At 38.0% G+C, this 9,477-nt stretch overlaps 1 long non-coding RNA gene across 1 annotated transcript in view; it reads right to left on the bottom strand.

Moving 5' to 3' along the window:
- Positions 1-1,475: 1,475 nt before the first annotated feature.
- The window catches only part of LOC144303738 (uncharacterized), a 63,010-nt gene continuing 55,008 nt past the window's right edge, over positions 1,476-9,477 (bottom strand). The window contains exons 6-7 of the long non-coding RNA XR_013370711.1: positions 5,239-5,345; positions 1,476-1,965 (exon numbers count right to left, since the gene is read on the bottom strand). This is a non-coding gene — a long non-coding RNA (uncharacterized LOC144303738). The remainder of the gene's footprint in view (positions 1,966-5,238; positions 5,346-9,477) is intronic.

The raw sequence follows: 9,477 nt of genomic DNA, 5'->3' as shown, positions 1-9,477 counted from the left end.
TAACATGTGCAGATGGTATTTTTCCACTGAGTGTAGGGCCTGGTGGAGCTATCAGATGTAGACAAGGTTTAGCACAAGAGGCCACGGGTTGGGAATGAGCCAGAAGGAGCCCTGCAGCAGAGGACTTAACTCGAGGTGGTCTCCAAGGTTCTGAGAAAGGCTCTTTCTATTTCTAGTGCCATACTGACCTTGCATCATGAGAATTTGCATCATGGCCAACTATAATGACCTGAAATGATTCTGATTAGTGGCAAGAAGGCATTTTTACAAAGAATGCTTGTTTCTCCTAGCTTGGAAAGTTTTTTTTTTTTTTTTGAAAGTTTTTATCTTGAAAATATTTGGCTTTAGGACCAAACACAGAAGTAAAACTCAGTCTTGTTAAAACATCTTCTTTGTTATATATTTGTTTATTTCTTTTGGGAGAGAAACACACACACACACACACACACACACACAAACATATCAGCTTTGTGGAAACCACCTCTAAATCAAAGAGAGTCATAGTGAATTTCCTACACATATTTTTTTCCAGATGATATTTTCCTCTTCCTCAAACTGTAAGGTGATGATATAGTGTGTAAAGTGATGATACATTTGGATAAAAAATAGAATTGTCTCCTACGTAGCAAATTTATGCAAGTTTTATTCTGTAAGTAGAGGCAAACTTCAAACACACACACTCAAAATTGCTCAAGAATCCTAGGCTACGAATGCTCTTTGGCAGGTAACAAGTATCAGAAAATGTCATCTGGGTCAAAACACAGCTGAATTATAACTACGAATGAACACATCAAAATTCCCACGTCTGGGGTATCAAATTTGTTTTATATTTTTGTTTTTGTCATTCAAGAATGTATTTTTCAAAATTATGTTTCAACAGTACCTGGGTGGTGCCATCAGTTAGGCATCCAGCTCTTGGTTTTGGCTCAGGGTTGTGAGATTGGGCTGTGTGTCAAGCCCCATGTCAGGTTCTGTACCCAGTGCCGAGTCTGCTTGGAACTCTCCCTCTCCCTTTGCCCCTCCCACTGGTGTGCTCTCTCTCTATCTCTAATCTCTCATAAATAAATAAATAAACAAACAAATAAATAAATAAACAATATCTTTTTAAAGGTCTTTTTTTTTTAATTTTTATTTATTTATGACAGTCACACAGAGAGAGAGAGAGAGGCAGAGACATAGGCAGAGGGAGAAGCAGGCTCCATGCACTGGGAGCCTGACATGGGATTCGATCCCAGGTCTCCAGGATCGCGCCCTGGGCCAAAGGCAGGCGCTAAACCGCTGCGCCACCCAGGGATCCCTAAACAATATCTTTTAAAAAATTATGTTTCACAAGTGTTTAAGAGGCAGTAAAAGCAAATGTTATAACCTAAATTGTTCAAGATGATCTAGATGTTAGGCAAGAACAATTAAACATATCAATTCCAATGATCTGAATCTTTTTAAAGTGTTCAACTAATGAAGGCTTTAATATGGGCATTAGATTTACTTTCAGAGGAATTGGAAACTCTGAACACATTTTCCATCTAACTGTTTAATATCCAGTTACTCCTGAATAAGCATTTTGGACAAAGAGGGGGCTGTCCCTTCTGTTCCTGAGGCAAGGCGTGCAGGCTGCCCAGTGCAAAGGTGTGCCCTTGTGGGAATTCCCCCCTCTTCAGAATCTTTGGGAAAGAGGATGTCCTAGGGTTGAATTCAGGAAGGCATAAGCTGTTGTAATAGATCAAAGGCAATTGTTCATATAAATAAGCAATTTTATGTATATAAAAGTAAAATAAATTATCTTCATCCTGTGCCATCAGGTCAAAGCCTGTTATCCCTCTTAAAAGACAAGATGTGGCCTTTATAGGTCTGTTACAAGATTTCCTGTAGTGTTAATCTCAACACTGATGAAGTTTTCTAGAAAGATTCAGTCTCTGAGAGTATTTTCCATCTTGTCTTCAATGTGGAAGATTCATTAGAATGTTCCTGCAATAGTTAATTTCCAAAGAAACAAATGAAGAGAAACAAACAAAAGATTACCCTGAATGTTCACAAATACCTGAGACAGCAGTCATCACCTCTGTCAAATGCTATGAGAGAACACCAAGTGAGCATTCCTAATTTCCATGGGGCCATCTCTACAATAATTCCCACCAGGCAGCTGAAATCAAATGTGTCCCTGGTCTCCTTCTTCACAAACTGGTTCTTGCTGTTTCCTCTTTCCAGTTTGAAAGTATCTCTATCTTCCCAGCTAGGATTTGAAGTTAGATCCTTTCCCAGCCTTAGTCCACTTATAGTTAATTGTGATCTGGGAAGATCTAGAAGACCTAGAAGGTCCATAAGTTAAAGTTTCTTTGTGAATAGAAATAGCTTGACATCCTAGTCCATGAGACGGATATTCAGAGAAAGTGTGGTAGAAGATGACATGCGAACACCAACTAAAGCTATATTTGGAGCCAACCTCTATTCTTCCCTGTACCTCAGCCTGTGTACTGAATCTGTCCCTTGTGGCCATTCTCACTGTCTCTGGACCAGGTCAGGCCTCTGTCATCTCGTTTTAGAAATATGGTGATGACTGGTCCTTACTGGCCTTTTTAATCTTGAATCCATCCATCATGTCCCTGGTAGCACAGGCAGGGGAGGGGAAAATTATTTTCTTTCTACCCATCTTAGGTTTTTTGGCTGGAGCCTCATAAATTGGGCTGACAAAAAAGCAGATCAATAAAAGAAAAAACAAACAGAAGTCTATTAACAAATGCATTGTGCATGCACATGGGAGCATCCAGTGGTAACTCAAAATGATGGTTAGAACTTGGGCTTATAAAGCTTTACAAAAGGATAATTTTTTGGAGAAGTGACAAGACAGAGGAAAAAGACTTTGAGTCTCTAGGAGTGGCAAATTGTGGGAAGGCAAATATATGGGGAAAATAATGGTACCTGAGGGCTAGTTTTAGCAAGGTTTGTTACGTAGATTCCTCTGGGCCAGTGAAAGGCTAGAGTTGTCTCTGGTGATTAACTTCTGTCCTTTCTGGTAGAGAGGGGCAGGGGACACCTTTACAGATTTATGTTCTGCTTTTAGATAAATATGGGGAGGCAGGGAGCTATTCTTATCCTTGCTTCTTCTCAATTGTCTTCCACTCATAATAGTCCTTATGCCAAAACAGTATATTTTGGAGTGGCATATTCTGCCATCCTTCACATACTAATATTTACATACAGTCGTGCTATATCTTCTTGCTCAAAACTTTCAGTAATTGTCATTTGTATATAGAAAAAAAAATTGTATTTTCTTAGCCTGGCATTCAACTTCCCCATCATCTGGCTTCAACCAACCTTTTAAAACATATTTTTGAGGGCATTTGGGTGTCTCAGTCAGTTAAAAGCCTGATTCTTGATTTTGTCTCAGGTCATGATTTCAGGGTCATGAGATCAAATCCCCCATGTCCAGCCTGGGGCCAGCTTAAGATTCTCTCTCTCTCTCTCTCTCTCTATCCTCCCCCCCCCCCCCCCACCAAACATGGGCTCTCTAAATAAATAAATAAATAAATAAATAAATAAATAAATAAATAAATAAATTTAAAATAACACATAGTTTTCATTATATCCCCTCCAACAACACTAGGCTCCAGATGTATTTTTCAGATACATCATGCATTTTCATATTTTGTGCTTCTGTTTCCATTCCTATTATCATGCAATTACCCCAATTAGGATATGGTCTATTCTGCAAAACATAAATTAAAAACTAACTCTGAGGAGTTATTGCAGAAACTTTCCCCCCCAAATTAATCACTCCCTGCCCTCCCTCCCCTTGGAATATTCTGTACCATGTTCTTATGGCTTCAGACTTACTCTACCCCACTGAGCTACCAAAAGAGGTTTCACACTGTTGGAAGACATGAATTTTCTCATCATCTCTGTGTTTCCCTTCTTTGCTCAAACATTTGGCTGAGAGCCTTGCACAGAGTAAGTGCTCAGTAAACATGTTCTGGCAAATAGGAAAAGTAGTAGCACAGAAATAAGAAAGAATAATAAGTTACATCTTCACCTAACTTACTTAAAGTTAAATGGGAACTCAAAGAGACTCAGGAACATTCCAGAAGACACTGAGCCTGGGTCAAACAGCCTAGAGTCACTTTCTCCAGGTTTAATCCTGACAGTATTATGCTGTTATAACTTCACAACTCTTTCAGGACAAAATGCCAGGTTCAGATGTAGCCATTGACTGTGACAGTTAATTAAGTGCAGGTGTCCTCAAAAGCCATCTGTAAAAGGTGATCTTGGGCCTGCTGCATGCTCACTAATCCCTGTGGCTGTGGAGGAGCACAGTGTCATTTTAAATCAGTTTGGCTAGCAGCAGCTTTGTTTAGACACCTGCTCCTCCTCAGTAACTAAAGGTAACTGATATCTGTGCTTGTACGTGCCCAGACAGGCTTCCAGTCCCAAACGGTCAACTAAAATTATCCTTCTTGAGAGAACTATTTGAATCTGACATTTGCTCACTTATATTCTTCAAAATGTAGTGGAGAAACTAAGAGACGACTCACTTATTATTCCAAGAAGAGACTTCCACATGCTTTCTCACCTGATACACATGGGCTTCAGTTATGGGGTGCTTTCAAAACCCCATAGTAGCCAGGTGATTGTGCATTTTGGAGGAAGGGAGGAAAAGTCTAGAGGCTGAAGATTTTTATCCTCCACTTAGAATTCCTCAGGAAAGATATCTATGCTTTCGCTTATGCTATTTCTCTTGATACAGTATGCCCTTGCCTATTCTTTCAACCCTTATCCTATTCTCCCCTAAATTTTGATCTGATATCCTGCCTCATTCCTGAGACCTTTCCTGACTTCTATAGGTCCCTCTCTTCTCCTTTCTCTGAACTACTCCTGCACTTCTGATTAGTACTACCCAATTTGCATTTTTTGGTTTCTCACTGTTTTAAAGATGTTAATTTGATGTTCTCTGCCAGAAGGCAAGCATTTTTAGGACTGACATTATGCATCTCTTTTGCCTCCCACCATGACCTCACTTGGCAAATACTTTTTGGAAGCCATTGAAATCAAGTCAAAGAATAAAATGTAATTGAAGCTTCAACTGTTAGGGCAGTCTCTTTATAACCTTGATTCCTAGAAATCTTTTAGAAACTAAAAAGCAGACTGAATTGCTGCTTAAAAATATAGGTCTTTTAACTCCAAAAATATTCCAACCAAGAATCTTACACCAATGACAGTTGAAGTATTTTGTGGTCAGCTCCTTACCCAGCATGAGCAACATTCATAGAATCCTGATGGAAGGGACTTTAAGGAAGGCATGTAATCTTGCCTCTAATCTTGTAAGTCACATGGCGGACAGGAAAGCAGCAGTCCTGTTCAAAAGAATGACAAGATTAATAGCTCAGGGGCTTACTGGAGACAGAGAAGTTGGAAGCTACAGTTTGCCCCATTGGATGCTTAAAATCACTCCCAAACTTTTCCAGGCCATATTTTGAAAAACACAGGGTTTATAAGTCTTTCTTTTGTCAGGTTTAGAATATGGTTCAATCTCTGAAAATTAAGAAATCTATTATTGTTTAGCATCCTATTATGGCTAGAATGGTTTTAATATTGCTCAGAATCTGTTTTTCATGTAGAAAGTAGAAATCTATAGCTTTACTAGGAAAGCAGATATTGTACATTTACTGCAAAAAGGCACTGAGAATTTTGATTATTAATTTCATAGAGAGAAAATGGAGGGATATGATTGTAGCAATTCAAATTCTATGAAGTAAGAAGGATGCTTGGAATAGTAGAAAGGATACCTTGCAAATGGGTGTGAGAGGAACTTTGGAACAGGAACGAAATTAGCTTTATTTTAGATTTATTAGATTTATTTTATCAGGGGAAAAAGATGGTGAAAAGACTCATTGATAGTTATGACTAAAAAAGACTTCTCATTCTCTTTCAAAATTTATTAGGGATTTTATTTTATTTTTTTTAAAAGATTTTATTTATTTATTAATGAGAGAGAGAGAGAGGCAGAGACACAGGCAGAGGGAGAAGCAGGCTCCATGAGGGAACCCAACATGGGACTCGATCCTGGGTCTCCAGGATCAGGCCCTGGGCTGAAGGCAGCACTAAACCTCTGAGCCACCAGGGCTGCCCTATTAGGGATTTTAAACCACATTATGCCATGGTTACATGTGGTGTGTAAGTTAATAGCACCAGTAAAACCACCAAAGTTTTGCATTATAGTGTGTTGTAAAAGGGAAGGATGAAGTTGATAACATCACCAAGGCTTTTCAATTAGGAAGAAGGAAGACTTCCAATTGGTGTAAAGAATTTCTTATTCACTAATTCCTTATTATTGAATCATTCATTCAAGAACTATTTATTGGGTATCAATTATGTGTTAGGCCCAGTACACAAAGGAGTGAATAAAACAGTCAAAAATCCTTGCCCCTGTGGAATTTGCATTTGAGTAGGGTGATAGACTATATTAAAAGAGAAATGAAATATACCCTATGTTAGATAGTAATGGGGACTAAGGAGAAGAAGATTTCAGGCAAGGGTATAGTGGAGTGTGTGTGTGTGTGTGTGTGTGTGTGTGTAGGAGGGATTGCAATTTCAGATTAAATGGACAGAAAAGGCCTCACTCAAAAAATTCTACCTGAGGAAAAGCCTGAAAGAAGTGAGGAGAGGGAACCAGTGCTGGGAAGAATCCTGGGAAGAACATTTGGCAGAAGGCCAGCAGTTAAAAGACCCTGAGGTAGAGCCAGTGCCTTGTGATTGGGGGACAGAAAAAGGCTGCAGTGGCCAAAGCAGAAAGAGTGAGGGCAGCTTTGTGGGAGAGGGGGTTGGGAAGGCAGAAGAGGAGAATAGGTCACTGCATGGTGGTGGAAGGACTTTGGCTTTAGGGAGTCTTCACAGAGAAGAGGTGTGATTTGACTTAGGTCTTAACAGGGTCACTCTGGCTGCTGGGTTGAACATAGAATGAAGGAGGATTTCATACTCTCTCTTGGTTGCCATGACAAAGTGCCACATGCTGAGAGGCCTACATAACAGAAACTTATTTTCTCACAGTTCTGGAAGCTAGAAGTCTGAAATTAAGATGACAGCAGGTTTGGTTTCTTCTGAGGGCCCTGAGGAAAGAATTGTTTCAAACCCCTCTTGGCTGTCTTCTACCTGTGTACTAAAGGTCATATTACCTATTAATAAAGGTAATTAAATTATTAAAGGTAATTAAACAAATGTTAATTAATATTAAAAAATAGGAATGACTATATGATCATCTCAAGAGATACAGGTAAAGTAATGGACAAAATTCAGTATCCATTTATGAAAAAAACTCTTAAAGTGGATATAGGAGAAACACACCTTGACATAGTAAAGGCCATATATGACAAACTCACAGCTAACATTAAACTCCATGATGAAAAGCTAAAAGCTTTCCCTCTAAGATCAGGAACAAGACAAGTATGCCCACTTTTGCCACTTTTATTTACCATAGTACTGGAAGTTCTAGCCATACCAATCAGACAAGAAAAATAAACAAAAGGCATCCAAATTGGTAAGAAAGAATTAAAACTGTTGCTAGTTGCAGATGACATGAAACAAATAAGGAAAATCCTAAAAAGTCTACCAAAAAATTATTGAAACTAATAAATAAATTCAGTAAAGTTATAGGTTACAAATTAATATACAGAAATTTCATACACTAGTAACAAACCATCAGAAAAAGAAATTAAGAAAAAAATAATCCCACTTGTAATTGCATCAAAAAGAATAAAATACCTAGGAATAAATCTAACCAATGAGACGAGAGACCTGTACTCTGAAAATCATGAGACACTGATGAAAGAAATTGAAGAAGACATGCATAAATGGCAAGGTATGCTGGCTCATGGATTAGAAGGATAAATATTGTTAAAATGTCCACACTGCCAAAACAATCTACAAGTTCAGTGCAACCGAATGGCATTAAAAAAAAAAATAAAACTAGAACAAATAATCTTAAAATTCTTATAGAACTGCAAAAGACCTTGAACAGCCAAAGCAATCTTGAGAAAAAAGAACAGAGGTATGGAGGTATCATACTCACAGATTTCAGGATATACAATAAAACACTATGTACTGACACAAAAACAGACACATAAATTGATGGAACAGGATAGAGAGCCCAGAAATAGGCCCATGCATATATGGTCAATTAATCTACAACAAAAAGGGCAAGAATATACAGTGGGGAAAAGGCAGTCTCTTCAATAATGGTGCTGGGAAAACTGGGCAGCTATATGCAAAAGAATAAAACTAAACTATTTCTTATCCCATATACAAAAACCAACTCAAAATGGATTAAAGACTGACATGTAAGGCCTGAAACTATTAAACTCCTAAAAGGAAACAGTCAGTGAACTCTTGGACATCTTAGTAATATGTTTTTGGATCTGTTTCCTCAAGCAAGGGCAACAAAAATAAAAACAAAAAACAAATAAACAATTGACACTACCTCAAACTGAAAAATTTTTGCATGGCCAATAAAACTAAAAGGCAACATACTGAATGGAAGAAAATTTCCAATGATATATCTGATAAGGGATTAATATCCACAATGTATAAAGAATGCATTCAACTCAACACCAAAAAGGAAATATCCAACTACAAAATGAGGAGAGAACCTGAACAGACATTTTTCCAAAAAAGACACATGGATGGACAACAGACACATGGAATGATCAACATCAGTAATCATCAAGAAAATGCAAGTCAAACCCACAATGAGATATCACCTCACCCCAGTCAGAATGGCTAGTGTCAAAAAGACAAAAAACAAAAAAATGTTGGTGAACATGTGGAAAAAAGGAAACTCTTGTGCACTTTTGGTGGGAATGTAAGTTGGTGCAGCCACTGTGAAAAATATTATGGAGTTTCCCCAAAAAAATTAATAATAGAAATACCATATGATTCACAATTCCACTTGTGAATATTTACCTGAAGAAAATAAAAACATTAATTCAAGAAGATAAATGCACCCCTATGTTTCTTGCACTACTTACAATAGCCAACATATGGAAACAACCTGTTTCCATTGATAGGTAAATGTATGTGTACAGACGCACAATGCTAGTACTCAACCATAAAAATCTTAACTGTTTAGGAAAACAAGGATGGACGTAAAGGCTATTGTTAAGTGAAGTAAATAGGAAAGAAAGAGACAAATACAATATTCTTTCACTTATCTGTGAAATCTAAAAAAAAAACAAATGAACAAACAAAATGAAACAGAAACAGACTAATAAATGCCTTGTACAAACAGGTAGCAGCTGGAGGAGAGAGGATGGAGGGGTGGGTAAAATAGGTAAAGGGGATTAAGAGGTATAAACTTTCAGTTATGTAATAAAGATGTCCTGGGGATCCCAGGATCCAGGATCGAGTCCAGCGTCGGGCTGCTTGCAGGGAGCCTGCTTTTCCCTTGGCCTATGTCTCTGCCTCTCCTTCACACTCTGTATCTCATGAATAAAT

The sequence above is a fragment of the Canis aureus genome, chromosome 33, assembly GCF_053574225.1.
Source record: "Canis aureus isolate CA01 chromosome 33, VMU_Caureus_v.1.0, whole genome shotgun sequence".
Taxonomy (NCBI): domain Eukaryota; kingdom Metazoa; phylum Chordata; class Mammalia; order Carnivora; family Canidae; genus Canis; species Canis aureus.
The sequence above is the reverse complement of the archived record's forward strand: the minus strand, read 5'-3'. Positions and strand labels throughout refer to the sequence as shown.